Source organism: Ylistrum balloti, unplaced genomic scaffold (genome assembly GCF_031769215.1).
Source record: "Ylistrum balloti isolate Yb309-2 unplaced genomic scaffold, AGI_CSIRO_Ybal_v1 Utg369668, whole genome shotgun sequence".
In the NCBI taxonomy this organism is placed as follows: Eukaryota; Metazoa; Mollusca; class Bivalvia; order Pectinida; family Pectinidae; genus Ylistrum; species Ylistrum balloti.
The window spans coordinates 2,325,270-2,340,701 of record NW_026781915.1 but is presented as its reverse complement, the minus strand read 5'-3'; positions in this window follow the sequence as shown (position 1 = coordinate 2,340,701).

The following is a 15,432-nucleotide window of genomic DNA, read 5'->3' as shown; positions in this document are numbered from 1 at the left end:
TGACTGTCGTTTGTTCGTTAGTTTGTTTGTACTGAGTCTGTTGTGACTGTATCTTCATTTTTGTTTAAGTGGGTCTGTGGTGACTGTCGTTTGTTTGTTTTACTGAGTCTGTGGTGACTGTCGTTTGTTCGTTTGTTTGTTTTACTGAGTCTATGGTGACTGTCGTTTGTTTGTTTTCTGTTTTACTGAGTCTGTGGTGACTGTCGTTTGTTTGTTTTCTGTTTTACTGAGTCTGTGATGACTGTCGTTTGTTCGTTTGTTTGTTTTACTGAGTCTGTGGTGACTGTCGTTTGTTTGTTTGTTTTACTGAGTCTGTGGTGACTGTCGTTTGTTTGTTTTCTGTTTTACTGAGTCTGTGGTGACTGTCGTTTGTTCGTTAGTTTGTTTGTACTGAGTCTGTTGTGACTGTATCTTCATTTTTGTTTAAGTGGGTCTGTGGTGACTGTCGTTTGTTTGTTTTACTGAGTCTGTGGTGACTGTCGTTTGTTCGTTTGTTTGTTTTACTGAGTCTGTGGTGACTGTCGTTTGTTTGTTTTCTGTTTTACTGAGTCTGTGATGACTGTCGTTTGTTTGTTTTCTGTTTTACTGAGTCTGTGGTGACTGTCGTTTGTTTGTTTGTTTTACTGAGTCTGTGGTGACTGTCGTTTGTTTGTTTGTTTGTTTTACTGAGTCTGTGGTGACTGTCTATTGATTTTTGTTTAATTGGGTCTATGGTGACTGTCGTTTGTTTGTTTTCTGTTTTACTGAGTCTGTGGTGACTGTCGTTTGTTTGTTTGTTTTACTGAGTCTGTGGTGACTGTCGTTTGTTTGTTTTCTGTTTTACTGAGTCTGTGGTGACTGTCGTTTGTTTGTTTGTTTTACTGAGTCTGTGGTGACTGTCGTTTGTTTGTTTGTTTTACTGAGTCTGTGGTAACTGTAGCTTGTTCGATTGTTTTACTGAGTCTGTGGTGACTGTCGTTTGTTTGTTTGTTTTACTGAGTCTGTGATGACTGTCGTTTGTTTGTTTGTTTTACTGAGTCTGTGGTGACTGTCGTTTGTTTGTTTTCTGTTTTACTGAGTCTGTGGTGACTGTCGTTTGTTTGTTTTCTGTTTTACTGAGTCTGTGGTGACTGTCGTTTGTTTGTTTTCTGTTTTACTGAGTCTGTGGTGACTGTCGTTTGTTTGTTTTCTGTTTTACTGAGTCTGTGGTGACTGTCGTTTGTTTTTTTTTTTTTTGTTTGTTTTCTGTTTTACTGAGTCTGTGGTGACTGTCGTTTGTTTGTTTTCTGTTTTACTGAGTCTGTGGTGACTGTCGTTTGTTTGTTTTCTGTTTTACTGAGTCTGTGGTGACTGTCGTTTATTCGTTTGTTTTACTGAGTCTGTGGTGACTGTCGTTTGTTTGTTTTCTGTTTTACTGAGTCTGTGGTGACTGTCGTTTGTTTGTTTGTTTGTTTTACTGAGTCTGTGGTGACTGTCGTTTGTTTGTTTGTCGTTTGTTTGTTTTCTGTTTTACTGAGTCTGTGGTGACTGTCGTTTGTTTGTTTTCTGTTTTACTGAGTCTGTGGTGACTGTCGTTTGTTTGTTTGTTTTACTGAGTCTGTGGTGACTGTAGTTTGTTTGTTTTCTGTTTTACTGAGTCTGTGGTGACTGTCGTTTGTTTGTTTTCTGTTTTACTAAGTCTGTGGTAACTGTCGTTTGTTTGTTTTCTGTTTTACTGAGTCTGTGGTGACTGTCGTTTTTTGGTTTGTTTTACTGAGTCTGTGGTGACTGTCGTTTTGTTTTTGTTTTACTGTCTGTGGTGACTGTTTTACTGTTTGTTTGTTTTCTGTTTTACTGAGTCTGTGGTGACTGTCGTTTGTTTGTTTTCTGTTTTACTGAGTCTGTGGTGACTGTCGTTTGTTCGTTTGTTTTACTGAGTCTGTGGTGACTGTCGTTTGTTCGTTTGTTTTACTGATTCTGTGGTGACTGTCGTTTGTTTTCTGTTTTACTGAGTCTGTGGTGACTGTCGTTTGTTTGTTTTCTGTTTTACTGAGTCTCTGGTGACTGTCGGTTGATTGTTTTACTGAGTCTGTGGTGACTGTCTTTTGTTCTGAGTCTGTGGTGACTGTCGTTTGTTTGTTTGTTTTACTGAGTCTGTGGTGACTGTCGTTTGTTTGTTTTCTGTTTTACTGAGTCTGTGGTGACTGTCGTTTGTTTGTTTTCTGTTTTACTGAGTCTGTGGTGACTGTCGTTTGTTTGTTTTCTGTTTTACTGAGTCTGTGGTGACTGTCGTTTGTTTGTTTTCTGTTTTACTGAGTCTGTGGTGACTGTCGTTTGTTTGTTTGTTTGTTTGTTTTATGAGTCTGTGGTGACTGTCGTTTGTTTGTTTGTTTTACTGTGTCTGTGGTGACTGTCGTTTGTTTGTTTGTTTTACTGAGTCTGTGGTGACTGTCGTTTGTTTGTTTGTTTTACTGAGTCTGTGGTGACTGTCGTTTGTTTCCAGTTTTAATTAGTCTGTGGTGACTGTCGTTTGTTTTTTGTTTTACTGAGTCTGTGGTGACTGTCGTTTGTTTGTTTTCTGTTTTACTGAGTCTGTGATGACTGTCGTTTGTTCGTTTGTTTGTTTTACTGAGTCAGTGGTGACTGTCGTTTGTTTGTTTTCTGTTTGACTGAGTCTGTGGTGACTGTCGTTTGTTTGTTTTCTGTTTTACTGAGTCTGTGATGACTGTCGTTTGTTTGTTTTCTGTTTTACTGAGTCTGTGGTGACTGTCGTTTGTTTGTTTTCTGTTTTACTGAGTCTGTGGTGACTGTCGTTTGTTTGTTTGTTTTACTGAGTCTGTGATGACTGTCGTTTGTTTGTTTTCTGTTTTACTGAGTCTGTGGTGACTGTCGTTTGTTTGTTTTCTGTTTTACTGACTCTGTGGTGACTGTCGTTTGTTTGTTTTCTGTTTTACTGAGTCTGTGGTGACTGTCGTTTGTTTGTTTGTTTTACTGAGTCTGTGGTGACTGTCGTTTGTTCGTTTGTTTTACTGAGTCTGTGGTGACTGTCGTTTGTTCGTTTGTTTGACTGAGTCTGTGGTGACTGTCGTTTGTTTTCTGTTTTACTGAGTCTGTGGTGACTGTCGTTTGTTCGTTTGTTTTACTGAGTCTGTGGTGACTGTTTTGTTTTGGTTTTATTGTTTGTTTGTTTTCTGTTTTACTGAGTCTGTGATGACTGTCGTTTGTTTTCTGTTTTACTGAGTCTGTGGTGACTGTCGTTTGTTCGTTTGTTTGTTTTACTGAGTCTATGGTGACTGTCGTTTGTTCGTTTCTTTGTTTTATTGAGTCTGTGGTGACTGTCGTTTGTTTGTTTTGTGTTTTACTGAGTCTGTGATGACTGTTGATGACTGCCGGTTGTTAGTTTTTTTTACTGAGTCTGTGGTGACTGTCGTTTGTGTTTGTTTTACTGAGTCTGTGGTGACTGTCGTTTGTTGGGTTTGTTTTACTGAGTCTGTGGTGACGGTCGGTTGTTTGTTCGTTTGTTTGTTTTACTGAGTGTGTGGTGACTGTCGTTTTGTTCTTTTGATTGTTTCATTGTTCGTTTGTTTTACTGAGTCTGTGGTGACTGTCGTTTGTTTGTTTGTTTTACTGAGTCTGTGATGACTGTCGTTTGTTTGTTTTCTGTTTTACTGAGTCTGTGGTGACTGTCGTTTGTTGTTTTTCTGTTTTACTGAGTCTGTGGTGACTGTCGTTTGTTCGTTTGTTTTACTGAGTCTGTGATGACTGTCATTTGTTTGTTTTACTGAGTCTGTGGTGACTGTCGTTTGTTCGTTTGTTTGTTTTACAGAGTCTATGGTGACTAACGTTTGTTTGTTTTCTGATTTACTGAGTCTGTGGTGACTGTCGTTTGTTCGTTTGTTTGTTTCACTGAGTCTGTGGTGACTGTCGTTTGTTCGTTTGTTTTACTGAGTCTGTGATGACTGTCATTTGTTGGTTTTTTTCTGAGTCTGGTGACTGTCGTTTGTTTGTTTGTTGGTTTTACTGTTGTCGTTTTCTGGTTTCTGTTTTACTGAGTCTGTGGTGACTGTTGTTTGTTTGTTTTCTGTTTTACTGAGTCTGTGGTGACTGTCGTTTGTTTGTTTGTTTTACTGAGTCTGTGGTGACTAACGTTTGTTCGTTTCTTTGTTTTACTGAGTCTATGTTGACTGTCGTTTGTTCGTTTCTTTGTTTTACTGAGTGTGTGGTAACTGTCGCTTGTTCGTTTCTTTTACTGAGTCTGTGGTGGTTGCCAATTGTTCGTTTGTTTTACTGAGTCTGTGGTGACTGTCGTTTGTTTGTTTTCTGTTTTACTGAGTCTGTGGTGACTGTCGTTTGTTTGTTTTCTGTTTTACTGAGTCTCTGGTAACTGTAGCTTATTCGTTTGTTTTACTGAGTCTGTGGTGACTGTCGTTTGTTCGTTTGTTTTACTGAGTCTGTGGTGACTGTCGTTTGTTTTCTGTTTTACTGAGTCTGTGGTGACTGTCGTTTGTTCGTTTGTTTGTTTTACTGAGTCTGTGATGACTGTCGTTTGTTTGTTTGTTTTACTGAGTCTGTGGTGACTAACGTTTGTTTGTTTTCTGTTTTACTGAGTCTGTGGTGACTGTCGTTTGTTTGTTTTCTGTTTTACTGAGTGTGTGGTAACTGTCGCTTGTTCGTTTCTTTTACTGAGTCTGTGGTGATTGCCAATTGTTCGTTTGTTTTACTGAGTCTGTGGTGACTGTCGTTTGTTTGTTTGTTTTACTGAGTCTGTGATGACTGTCGTTTGTTTGTTTTCTGTTTTACTGAGTCTGTGGTGACTGTCGTTTGTTTGTTTGTTTTACTGAGTCTGTGGTGACTGTCGTTTGTTTGTTTGTTTTACTGAGTCTGTGGTGACTGTCGTTTGTTGGTTTGTTTTACTGAGTCTGTGGTGACTGTCGTTTGTTCGTTTGTTTTACTGAGTCTGTGGTGACTGTCGTTTGTTCGTTTGTTTTACTGAGTCTGTGGTGACTGTCGTTTGTTTGTTTTACTGAGTCTGTGGTGACTGTCTATTGATTTTTGTTTAATTGGGTCTATGGTGACTGTCGATTGTTTGTTTTCTGTTTTACTGAGTCTGTGATGACTGTCGTTTGTTTGTTCGTTTGTTTTACTGAGTCTGTGATGATTGTCGTTTGTTCGTTTGTTTTACTGAGTCTGTGATGACTGTCGTCTGTTCGTTTGATTGTTTCACTGAGTCTGTGATGACTGTCGTTTGTTTGTTTTACTGAGTCTGTGGTGACTGTCGTTTGTTCGTTTGTTTGTTTTACTGAGTCAGTGGTGACTGTCGTTTGTTTGTTTTCTGTTTTACTGAGTCTGTGGTGACTGTCGTTTGTTTGTTTTCTGTTTTACTGAGTCTGTGGTGACTGTCGTTTGTTTGTTTTTTGTTTTACTGAGTCTGTGGTGACTGTCGTTTGTTTGTTTTCTGTTTTACTGAGTCTGTGGTGACTGTCGTTTGTTTGTTTTTTTTTAATGAGTCTGTGGTGACTGTCGTTTGTTTGTTTTCTGTTTTACTGAGTCTGTGGTGACTGTCGTTTGTTTGTTTTCTGTTTTACTGACTCTGTGGTGACTGTCGTTTGTTTGTTTTCTGTTTTACTGAGTCTGTGGTGACTTTTTTTGTTCGTCTGTGGTGACTTTGTTTTACTGAGTCTGTGGTGACTGTCGTTTGTTCGTTTGTTTGTTTTACTGAGTCTGTGGTGACTGTCGTTTGTTTGTTTTCTGTTTTACTGAGTCTGTGATGACTGTCGTTTGTTCGTTTGTTTGTTTTACTGAGTCTGTGGTGACTGTCGTTTGTCGTTTGTTTGTTTTACTGAGTCTGTGGTGACTGTCGTTTTTTTGTTTTGTTCGTTTGTTTTACTGAGTCTGTGGTGACTGTCGTTTGTTTGTTTGTTTTACTGAGTCTGTGGTGACTGTCGTTTGTTTGTTTGTTTTACTGAGTCTGTGATGACTGTCGTTTGTTTGTTTGTTTTACTGAGTCTGTGGTGACTAACGTTTGTTTGTTTGTTTGTTTTCTGTTTTACTGAGTCTGTGGTGACTGTCGTTTGTTTGTTTTTTTTAATGAGTCTGTGATTACTGTCATTTGTTTTTTTTAATGAGTCTGTGGTGACTGTCGTTTGTTTGTTTTGTTTTTAATGAGTATGTGGTGACTGTCGTTTGTTTGTTTGTTTGTTTTACTGAGTCTGTGGTGACTGTCGTTTGTTCGTTTGTTTTACTGAGTCTGTGGTGACTGTCGTTTGTTCGTTTGTTTTACTGAGTCTGTGGTGACTGTCGTTTGTTTTTTTTTTTACTGAGTCTGTGGTGACTGTCGTTTGTTTTTTTTCTGTTTTACTGAGTCTGTGGTGACTGTCGTTTGTTTGGTTTCTGTTTTACTGAGTCTGTGGTGACTGTCGTTTGTTTGTTTTATGTTTTACTGAGTCTGTGGTGACTGTCGTTTGTTCGGTCTGTGATGAATGTCGTTTTTTTGTTTTCTGTTTTACTGAGTCTGTGGTGACTGTCGTTTGTTTGTTTGTTTTACTGAGTCTGTGGTGACTGTCGTTTGTCGTTTGTTTGTTTGTTTGTTTTACTGAGTCTGTGGTGACTGTCGTTTGTTTGTTTGTTTTACTGAGTCTGTGGTGACTGTCGTTTGTTGGTTTGTTTTAATGAGTCTGTGGTGACTGTCGTTTGTTTACTGTTTTACTGAGTCTGTGGTGACTGTCGTTTGTTCGTTTGTTTTACTGAGTCTGTGGTGACTGTCGTTTGTTAGTTTGTTTTACGAGTCTGTGGTGACTGTGTTTGTTTGTTTTACTGAGTCTGTGATGACTGTCGTTTGTTTGTTTTCTGTTTTACTGAGTCTATGGTGACTGTCGTTTGTTTGTTTGTTTTACTGAGTCTGTGGTGACTGTCGTGTGTTCGGTCTGTGATGAATGTAGTTTGTTTGTTTTCTGTTTTACTGAGTCTGTGATGACTCTCGTTTGTTTGTTTTCTGTTTTACTGAGTCTGTGGTGACTGTCGTTTGTTTGTTTGTTTTACTGAGTCTGTGGTGACTGTCGTTTGTTCGGTCTGTGATGAATGTCGTTTGATTGTTTTCTGTTTTACTGAGTCTGTGGTGACTGTCGTTTGTTAGTTTGTTTTAATTAGTCTGTGGTGACTGTCGTTTGTTTGTTTTCTGTTTTAATGAGTCTGTGGTGACTGTCGTTTGTTTGTTTTTTTTTTTACTGAGTCTGTGGTGACTGTCGTTTTTTTTTGTGTTTTACTGAGTGTGTGGTGACTGTCGTTTGTTCTGTTTGTTTGTTTTTCTGAGTCTGTGGTGACTGTCGTTTGTTTGTTTTCTGTTTTACTGAGTCTGTGGTGACTGTCGTTTGTTTGTTTTCTGTTTTACTGAGTCTGTGGTGACTGTCGTTTGTTTGTTTTCTGTTTTACTGAGTCTGTGGTAACTGTAGCTTATTTGTTGGTTTTACTGAGTCTGTGGTGACTGTCGTTTGTTCGTTTGTTTTACTGAGTCTGTGGTGACTGTCGTTTGTTTTCTGTTTTACTGAGTCTGTGGTGACTGTCGTTTGTTCGTTTGTTTTACTGAGTCTGTGGTGACTGTCGTTTGTTTTTGTTTGTTTTGATGACTGTCGTCTGTTCGTTTGATTGTTTCACTGAGTCTGTGATGACTGTCGTTTGTTTGTTTTCTGTTTTACTGAGTCTGTGGTGACTGTCGTTTGTTCGTTTGTTTTACTGAGTCTGTGGTGACTGTCGTTTGTTCGTTTGTTTGTTTTACTGAGTCTGTGGTGACTGTCGTTTGTTTGTTTTTTGTTTTACTGAGTCTGTGGTGACTGTCGTTTGTTTGTTTTACTGAGTCTGTGGTGACTGTCGTTTGTTCGTTTCTTTGTTTTATTGAGTCTGTGGTGACTGTCGTTTGTTTGTTTTCTTTTTTACTGAGTCTGTGATTACTGCCGTTTGGTAGTTTTTTTTTTACTGAGTCTGTGGTGATTGCCAATTGTTCGTTTGTTTTACTGAGTCTGTGGTGACTGTCGTTTGTTCGTTTCTTTGTTTTATTGAGTCTGTGGTGACTGTCGTTTGTTTGTTTTCTGTTTTACTGAGTCTGTGATGACTGCCGTTTGTTCGTTTGTTTTACTGAGTCTGTGGTGACTGTCGTTTGTTTCCTGTTTTACTGAGTCTGTGGTGACTGTCGTTTGTTCGTTTCTTTGTTTTACTGAGTGTGTGGTAACTGTCGCTTGTTCGTTTCTTTTACTGAGTCTGTGGTGATTGCCAATTGTTCGTTTGTTTTACTGAGTCTGTGGTGACTGTCGTTTGTTCGGTCTGTGATGAATGTCGTTTGTTTGTTTTCTGTTTTACTGAGTCTGTGGTGACTGTCGTTTGTTCGTTTGTTTGTTTCACTGAGTCTGTGGTGACTGTCGTTTGTTCGTTTGTTTTACTGAGTCTGTGATGACTGTCATTTGTTTGTTTTACTGAGTCTGTGGTGACTGTCGTTTGTTCGTTTGTTTGTTTTACAGAGTCTATGGTGACTAACGTTTGTTTGTTTTCTGTTTTACTGAGTCTGTGGTGACTGTCGTTTGTTCGTTTGTTTGACTGAGTCTGTGGTGACTGTCGTTTGTTCGTTTGTTTTACTGAGTCTGTGATGACTGTCATTTGTTGGTTTTACTGAGTCTGTGGTGACTGTCGTTTGTTTGGTTTCTGTTTTACTGAGTCTGTGGTGACTGTTGTTTGTTTGTTTTCTGTTTTACTGAGTCTGTGGTGACTGTCGTTTGTTTGTTTTACTGAGTCTGTGGTGACTGTCGTTTTGTTTGTTTTACTGTTGTGTTTTTTTGTTTTACTGAGTCTGTGGTGACTGTCGTTTGTTTGTTTTCTTTGTTTTACTGAGTCTGTGGTGACTGTCGTTTGTTTGTTTGTTTGTTTTACTGAGTCTGTGACTGTGACTGTTTTACGTTTGTTTTTGTTTGTTTGTTTTACTGAGTCTGTGGTGACTGTCGTTTGTTCGTTTGTTTTACTGAGTCTGTGGTGACTGTCGTTTGTTTTGTTTTTTTACTGAGTCTGTGGTGTCTGTCGTTTGTTTGTTTTCTGTTTTACTGAGTCTGTGGTGACTGTCGTTTGTTCGTTTGTTTGTTTTACTGAGTCTGTGGTGACTAACGTTTGTTTGTTTTCTGTTTTACTGAGTCTGTGGTGACTGTCGTTTGTTTGTTTTCTGTTTTACTGAGTCTGTGGTGACTGTCGTTTGTTTGTTTGTTTGTTTTACTGAGTCTGTGGTGACTGTCGTTTGTTTGTTTTCTGTTTTACTGAGTCTGTGGTGACTGTCGTTTGTTTATTTTCTGTTTTACTGAGTCTGTGGTGACTGTCGTTTGTTCGTTTGTTTGTTTTACTGAGTCTGTGATGACTGTCGTTTGTTTGTTTGTTTTACTGAGTCTGTGGTGGTTGCCAATTGTTCGTTTGTTTTACTGAGTCTGTGGTGACTGTCGTTTGTTCGTTTGTTTTACTGAGTCTGTGGTGACTGTCGTTTGTTTGTTTGTTTTACTGAGTCTGTGGTGACTGTCGTTTGTTCGTTTGTTTTACTGAGTCTGTGATGACTGTCGTTTGTTTGTTTTACTGAGTCTGTGGTGACTGTCGTTTGTTCGTTTGTTTGTTTTACTGAGTCTGTGGTGACTGTCTATTGATTTTTGTTTAATTAGGTCTGTGGTGACTGTCGTTTGTTCGTTTGTTTTATTGAGTCTGTGATGACTGTCGTCTGTTCGTTTGATTGTTTCACTGAGTCTGTGATGACTGTCGTTTGTTTGTTTTACTGAGTCTGTGGTGACTGTCGTTTGTTCGTTTGTTTGTTTTACTGAATCTGTGATGACTGTCGATTGCTTGTTTTCTGTTTTACTGAGTCTGTGGTGGCTGTCGTTTGTTTGTTTTCTGTTTTACTGAGTCTGTGGTGATTGTCGTTTGTTCATTTGTTTTACTGAGTCTGTGATGACTGTCGTTTGTTCGTTTCATAATGCGTTATTTAAGAATTCAAGGAATTTTGTCTTGCATGCTTATGTAGTACAGGACACAGGTAGTGTTGTTACCAGATAGGAACAATAGGTATATGCACTAAATGGAGGAAAGGCTATAGTCTGCTTTTCGGCAAATAACCTATTATCTTTCTGATTTGAGGGCCATTGAGATCAATTTGTGCAAATATACATAATAATAAATACAAAGAATGAAATATTTAATTAAAGCGTCACACATATATTACATCAGTTTACATAATGAAATACACACGCAAAATATGTCCAGCCATAATAATGAGACATTTTAATTCATACATATTCATGAACGTGGCTTTATTTTTTCCTCCCATCATAAATGTAGGTAGATTACATCATTAAAAATACACCGACCGATAATATGTTGGATATAACTACATGTAATTGTGCGTTTAGTTAAAGACCCCGGGTATTTCCCTTGTATGATAGAATATCAATGCAGCTTATTCATACAATACAACCACAGTTAAATCTTTAATTATACGTTAAGCCGATTTTCGTTTTCAAACCCTCATTATATTTATAAAAAGTTTTTTTTTATAATTGTTTAAACATACTGGCAAAGAACTTAAATCAATACACGTATATGAAATATACACTTGAATAATGGCAACATTTACCCCCCAAAAAAAAAACAAAAAAAAAACGTGACTGTTCAAAGATGTATACTTAAATGCGTTAAATATGCATTGTACATGTACAGAATGTTACAGGATGCAGTCTAGGTAAACTCATTGATGTTATTTCTACTTCCACGTGATGGCTTAGTGGAGATGAAATAGGCTCTTCAGTGGTATAGGTGATGATGTGTTAAATTAAATATTCATCAGTTGATAGTTAACGATAACAAACCAATAACGTCAAGAAAGTTTTTAAAAGATTTGATCCCAGAACCACACATAACGTGATCGATGCACCGACCAAAACGGGACAGGTAACCTCGATTCGATTAACACTGGCTTTGTTTGTACTGTAGTGTAAATGAGGTTGAAACCGTTACCTTTCTATTATGCCTTTTGTATAGTTGAGGACGTGATAAACGTTTGAACCTTGCCCAATCTCTCAGTAATAACTGTTTGTACTACAGAGGTTACAAAAGTTTTATCTATAATGATTAATGATGAATTTACATCCAATTTTCATTTTTAAGAAGAGAGATCGGTTTCGATTCAGCTAGTTATATATATTTTCTTATATCAGCTATTACTATGTGCTCATTTTGTTTTAGATAGTGTCTGAAGTCATGTAGATAGGGTATTTTAATTCAGATACGTTTTCAGTGTACATGTATATCTTTTTTAAACAATGGGTAATAGTTTTTTTTATAGAATAAATTATTAAATTGCTTTATTATAAGAAGTAAAATGATTTAAAGAAAATTAACTTTCCATCAATATGTCAATGAATATATTTAAGTCGTGTATACTATACATTGTATCACATGGATGTCATTTACACTGTACGAGTAATTATTGTATTATAAAAAATGTATTTAGTGTAACGAGTTATCTTTCTATTGAGCTGTTATTGCCTTTGTAATGAACATCTGTCACAAAGGTCACTTTGTTTTGAGAGATTCGTTTTATAAATAAAACGACATGACAATGAAATCATGTATCCGCTTTGTTTATTTGAATCAAAACTCGACTATTATCAGTACAACGAAGTTAGATTGATATTTAAATGCTATCATAAATAAATAACATCTTAATCATTATCGATGCTAATTTAAATTAAAATTAAATTAAATTAAATCAATAATAAAATGTATCCCCACAAACAGAAAAAAATCAACATTGTTTGACTTGTCAACATGACATGAATCTGAGACCTACTTGACCCGTGTATCTCATCTGCAGTCCCTTTGTTGAAGTGCATTAATGGGTCACACGTGCCTCCGTGCCGACAGGAAGATTTAACGTGCGCCTTATTTTATATGTAATGTCGTAAATATGTTAGACTAAAGCCACCCACGTACATTTTTTACTACGTCATTTCAATGTTTGTACGACAAGACAAATAAACTCACAAAATGACAATATATTGGCGATTGTTCAAAAGACACTCATAAAAAGGAGATAACAACTGTCAATATAGCATTAGGTACTGAATAGCACCACGTTTGGCCAAGTGATGAAATCACCTGCGCCGTACAGCACTTCCGTCCTTCTGAGACTCGCCTGTGGCGCCATTAAAAGGACTCAATTTAAAACTTGATATTCCACTGATCGAAAGGAATATCAAAATTTCTAGATGGTTAAGTGTACTAACTCCATTAATCAATATTTTTCTCTAATATGTATATATCATATAATTCTACCAAAAAGTAACCTTATAATATATACATTTTCGGTAGGTTTATTTGCTGAATGCCGAATACCCATAGCAGTGTTATTTTCAGTCTTGCTCATAAGATCGGGAATATCTCTTTTTGTCAGAAGTATTTGTTTGTTTTTAAAGAATATCGTCAATTCAGTCGCAGTCATACACTTACGGTCATTATGGGTTGATTGTCACTCACAATAGATCATTTATTCACATTTACACTTTTAAAGTTTTAAAGTTCAAACATCCAAACGTCATAATTATTCTTGTTTCCCAACAGGACGAATATCTATCATGTAAATAGTTCGTGTACTCAGTATAACCTGTATGTTATCTAGAGCTCGGGACTGTTCACATTATTTATGATAAAACAGTGCACATATATGTAGATATCTACTATCTGGTTTGGATAACTGCCAGGATGATTTGATTTTATTTGAAGAACATCCGTTTATAAATGTATAAGAATAGAACTGATGTCATGTCCATTGTCACCAGTGTATTTAACAGCACTATTGTGTAAATCGGAGACGTAGTTCTCGTTCAAAATACTAATAACGGGTCGAATGGTGTTTTTGTATCAGAAAAAATAAACGTCACATGATTTAAAAGAGAAATATTCTTATGTTTAAAAATAATGAAAATTTGACAATAAGTAAAGCAAAATATCGTTATACAAGATATACCATGTTTGTAAATGGAAGGAACTTATCAGCAACTCAAACTCTCTGCTATATCATGTCAATTTTAATTTATCTTCACACTACAAACAATTAATGCTATTTTGATCATCCCAAGATTCACTTAATTTTCCTTTCAGAGTCTGCAATGCAGCAGAGCTCTGAAGGCTCTCTGTGTTTCCAAAAAATCGCCTATGTTCTAAAAATAAATATAGAAACACCGAGCTACCCACGTCACACTGATTAGTATAGACATTCAGCGGAAATAGTTATCTTATCAGCGTGGTAAGTCAGTGATCCATATGCAGTATAGTGAATTATAATTGGTTGCAAAAATATATTCATACATCGTTGTGCATTACCTGCTGTGCAGATTATTGCTGAAGACATATTAATGTAATGTCGATCTAAAAATAGAATAATTTCTCGGAATAGTAAACACATCAGGGAATTCCCCATCATTCAGGAATCTCATATATATAAACAAAGTTCACATAGGATCCAGCAACAGACGGATGTCAGACAAAGGAGACCTGGAATGACGACATCAACTGTCCCATTCTACGTCGGAATAAGTGTGAGGTAAGTAATCTAAACACTGTGCTTGTACCGGCGCGTTAAATATACCGACATCGCTGCAATCCTGTGTTTACGATCATTACGCAAATGTATTATGTGTGTTGTATGATGTAATCATTTGCATAAGATGGCGGAAATATGAGGCCATACTGAATACTGCTATATTTACTGACATTCCCATTCGGAGTCGACTTAAATGTGCATGTATATGGTACTTCACTGTCATAATCCATTATATGCCAACTGATCGATCTATTCAGGTAAAGTAACGTGCGTTGTTGTAAACGAACAAGTGTAGTGGGCTGACCGTTTGTTTATAGTGTCAAACTGTTACAGAAGCCTTGTCACGTGACGATAACAATGATCACGGGCACCCTGTCTCTGCTATGGAAACATTATCAAAATAACATTTTTATGAATTTTCTACTAATTTATCTTTATGGTGATCCTAAAATCTACTTCTGTACTTGTGAAACACCACACCAAGATTGTGTCGCTATACTGCATTGGGAAACCCACACGTACAATGTAATAGTTCGTATGGCCTGCTTTCATATCTCCTGTATATGTGCTTTGTAGGGATGGAAATATTGTCTTAAGAAACAGAATTTACGTCTTTTAATACGACCTTTCAGCAGGTAGATTTGTATTTATAATATGTGTACTAATAAAAACAACAATATGTATGTAACCTGGGTTGTTAAAGGAGCAACATATGGTGAGGACACCAAATAAAAAACACAGGAGAATTGATGCCGGTTATATGGTACGCGTATTGTGATGTAAGTGGTGACAAAGATCATTTGTAATCTGAAACTATCATTATAAGGCCATACAGTGTAGCGTAATGGATGTGTATCAAACCTTCCACGTATACGTGACCAGGAAGTTTTCCCAACACAATGTTGACAATGTTAGGCCACTGGCTTATCTAGACGCTTACTGTCCACAACAAACCAAGAGCCTATACACTGTCATGTTTGGAAAAATTGTGCGAGACATATCACCACGGACGTTTAGATATCTAAGTCTGTAATATAACTGGTTTTATAGTATTATACATTTTATCAGTTCCCTTATACAATACGAGAAGGGGAATTTACATTAACCCCAGCCCGACCCCAAAGGAAATACAAACATAAAAATATGTTACGTGCATTAAAAGGATGATTTATAATTTGATTGGGTTGATCAATTTTCGAGATATACACATTTATTTATTTTTTGCGAAATCAAATCAGCCCCGGTAGCTGTATATAGCCGAGACGCAAAGAAAACGATTTGAAGGTGTTTCTCGATTTATCAGACAGGACTCTCTCTCCTAATCAGTTACCGTTAAATTTGATAAATTTGTTTATCAATTGTACAACAAACGTGAAAATTTCCAAAAAAATCAATGAGTTCCAAGAACACAAGTCTGAGATCCTCTTTTATATGTCTTTGTGATATGCAGCACATAGAGATTTAGATTTAATCAGTTATCATCATAATATGTAGGTAAGAAAACGAAACCAGAAGACTAAATAGACTTTAATGTTAATATACAGTTTACTGAGTACATTAGTGAGTTTAAACATATCGAAAACGGAAGTAGTGTGTTAAGAAGTGAAGCATGTGAAAGCGAAAGTGAAACCAGCTTTAATATCATTTATTTTCTTGTTAAAGTGAAATCACTGCTATTTAAAGAAGATTATGAAATAACTGTTGTATATATGTGACTACAAAATACGCGCATCCAATAGTAAAAGAGTAACTCTGTATATGATGTTCGATGTTTGACATACATACATTTTTTAAAGCAACACCTTCATTTCAGTTCGATCGTTATTGATACTATACATTTGATTATTTTAGTATTCGATGAATTC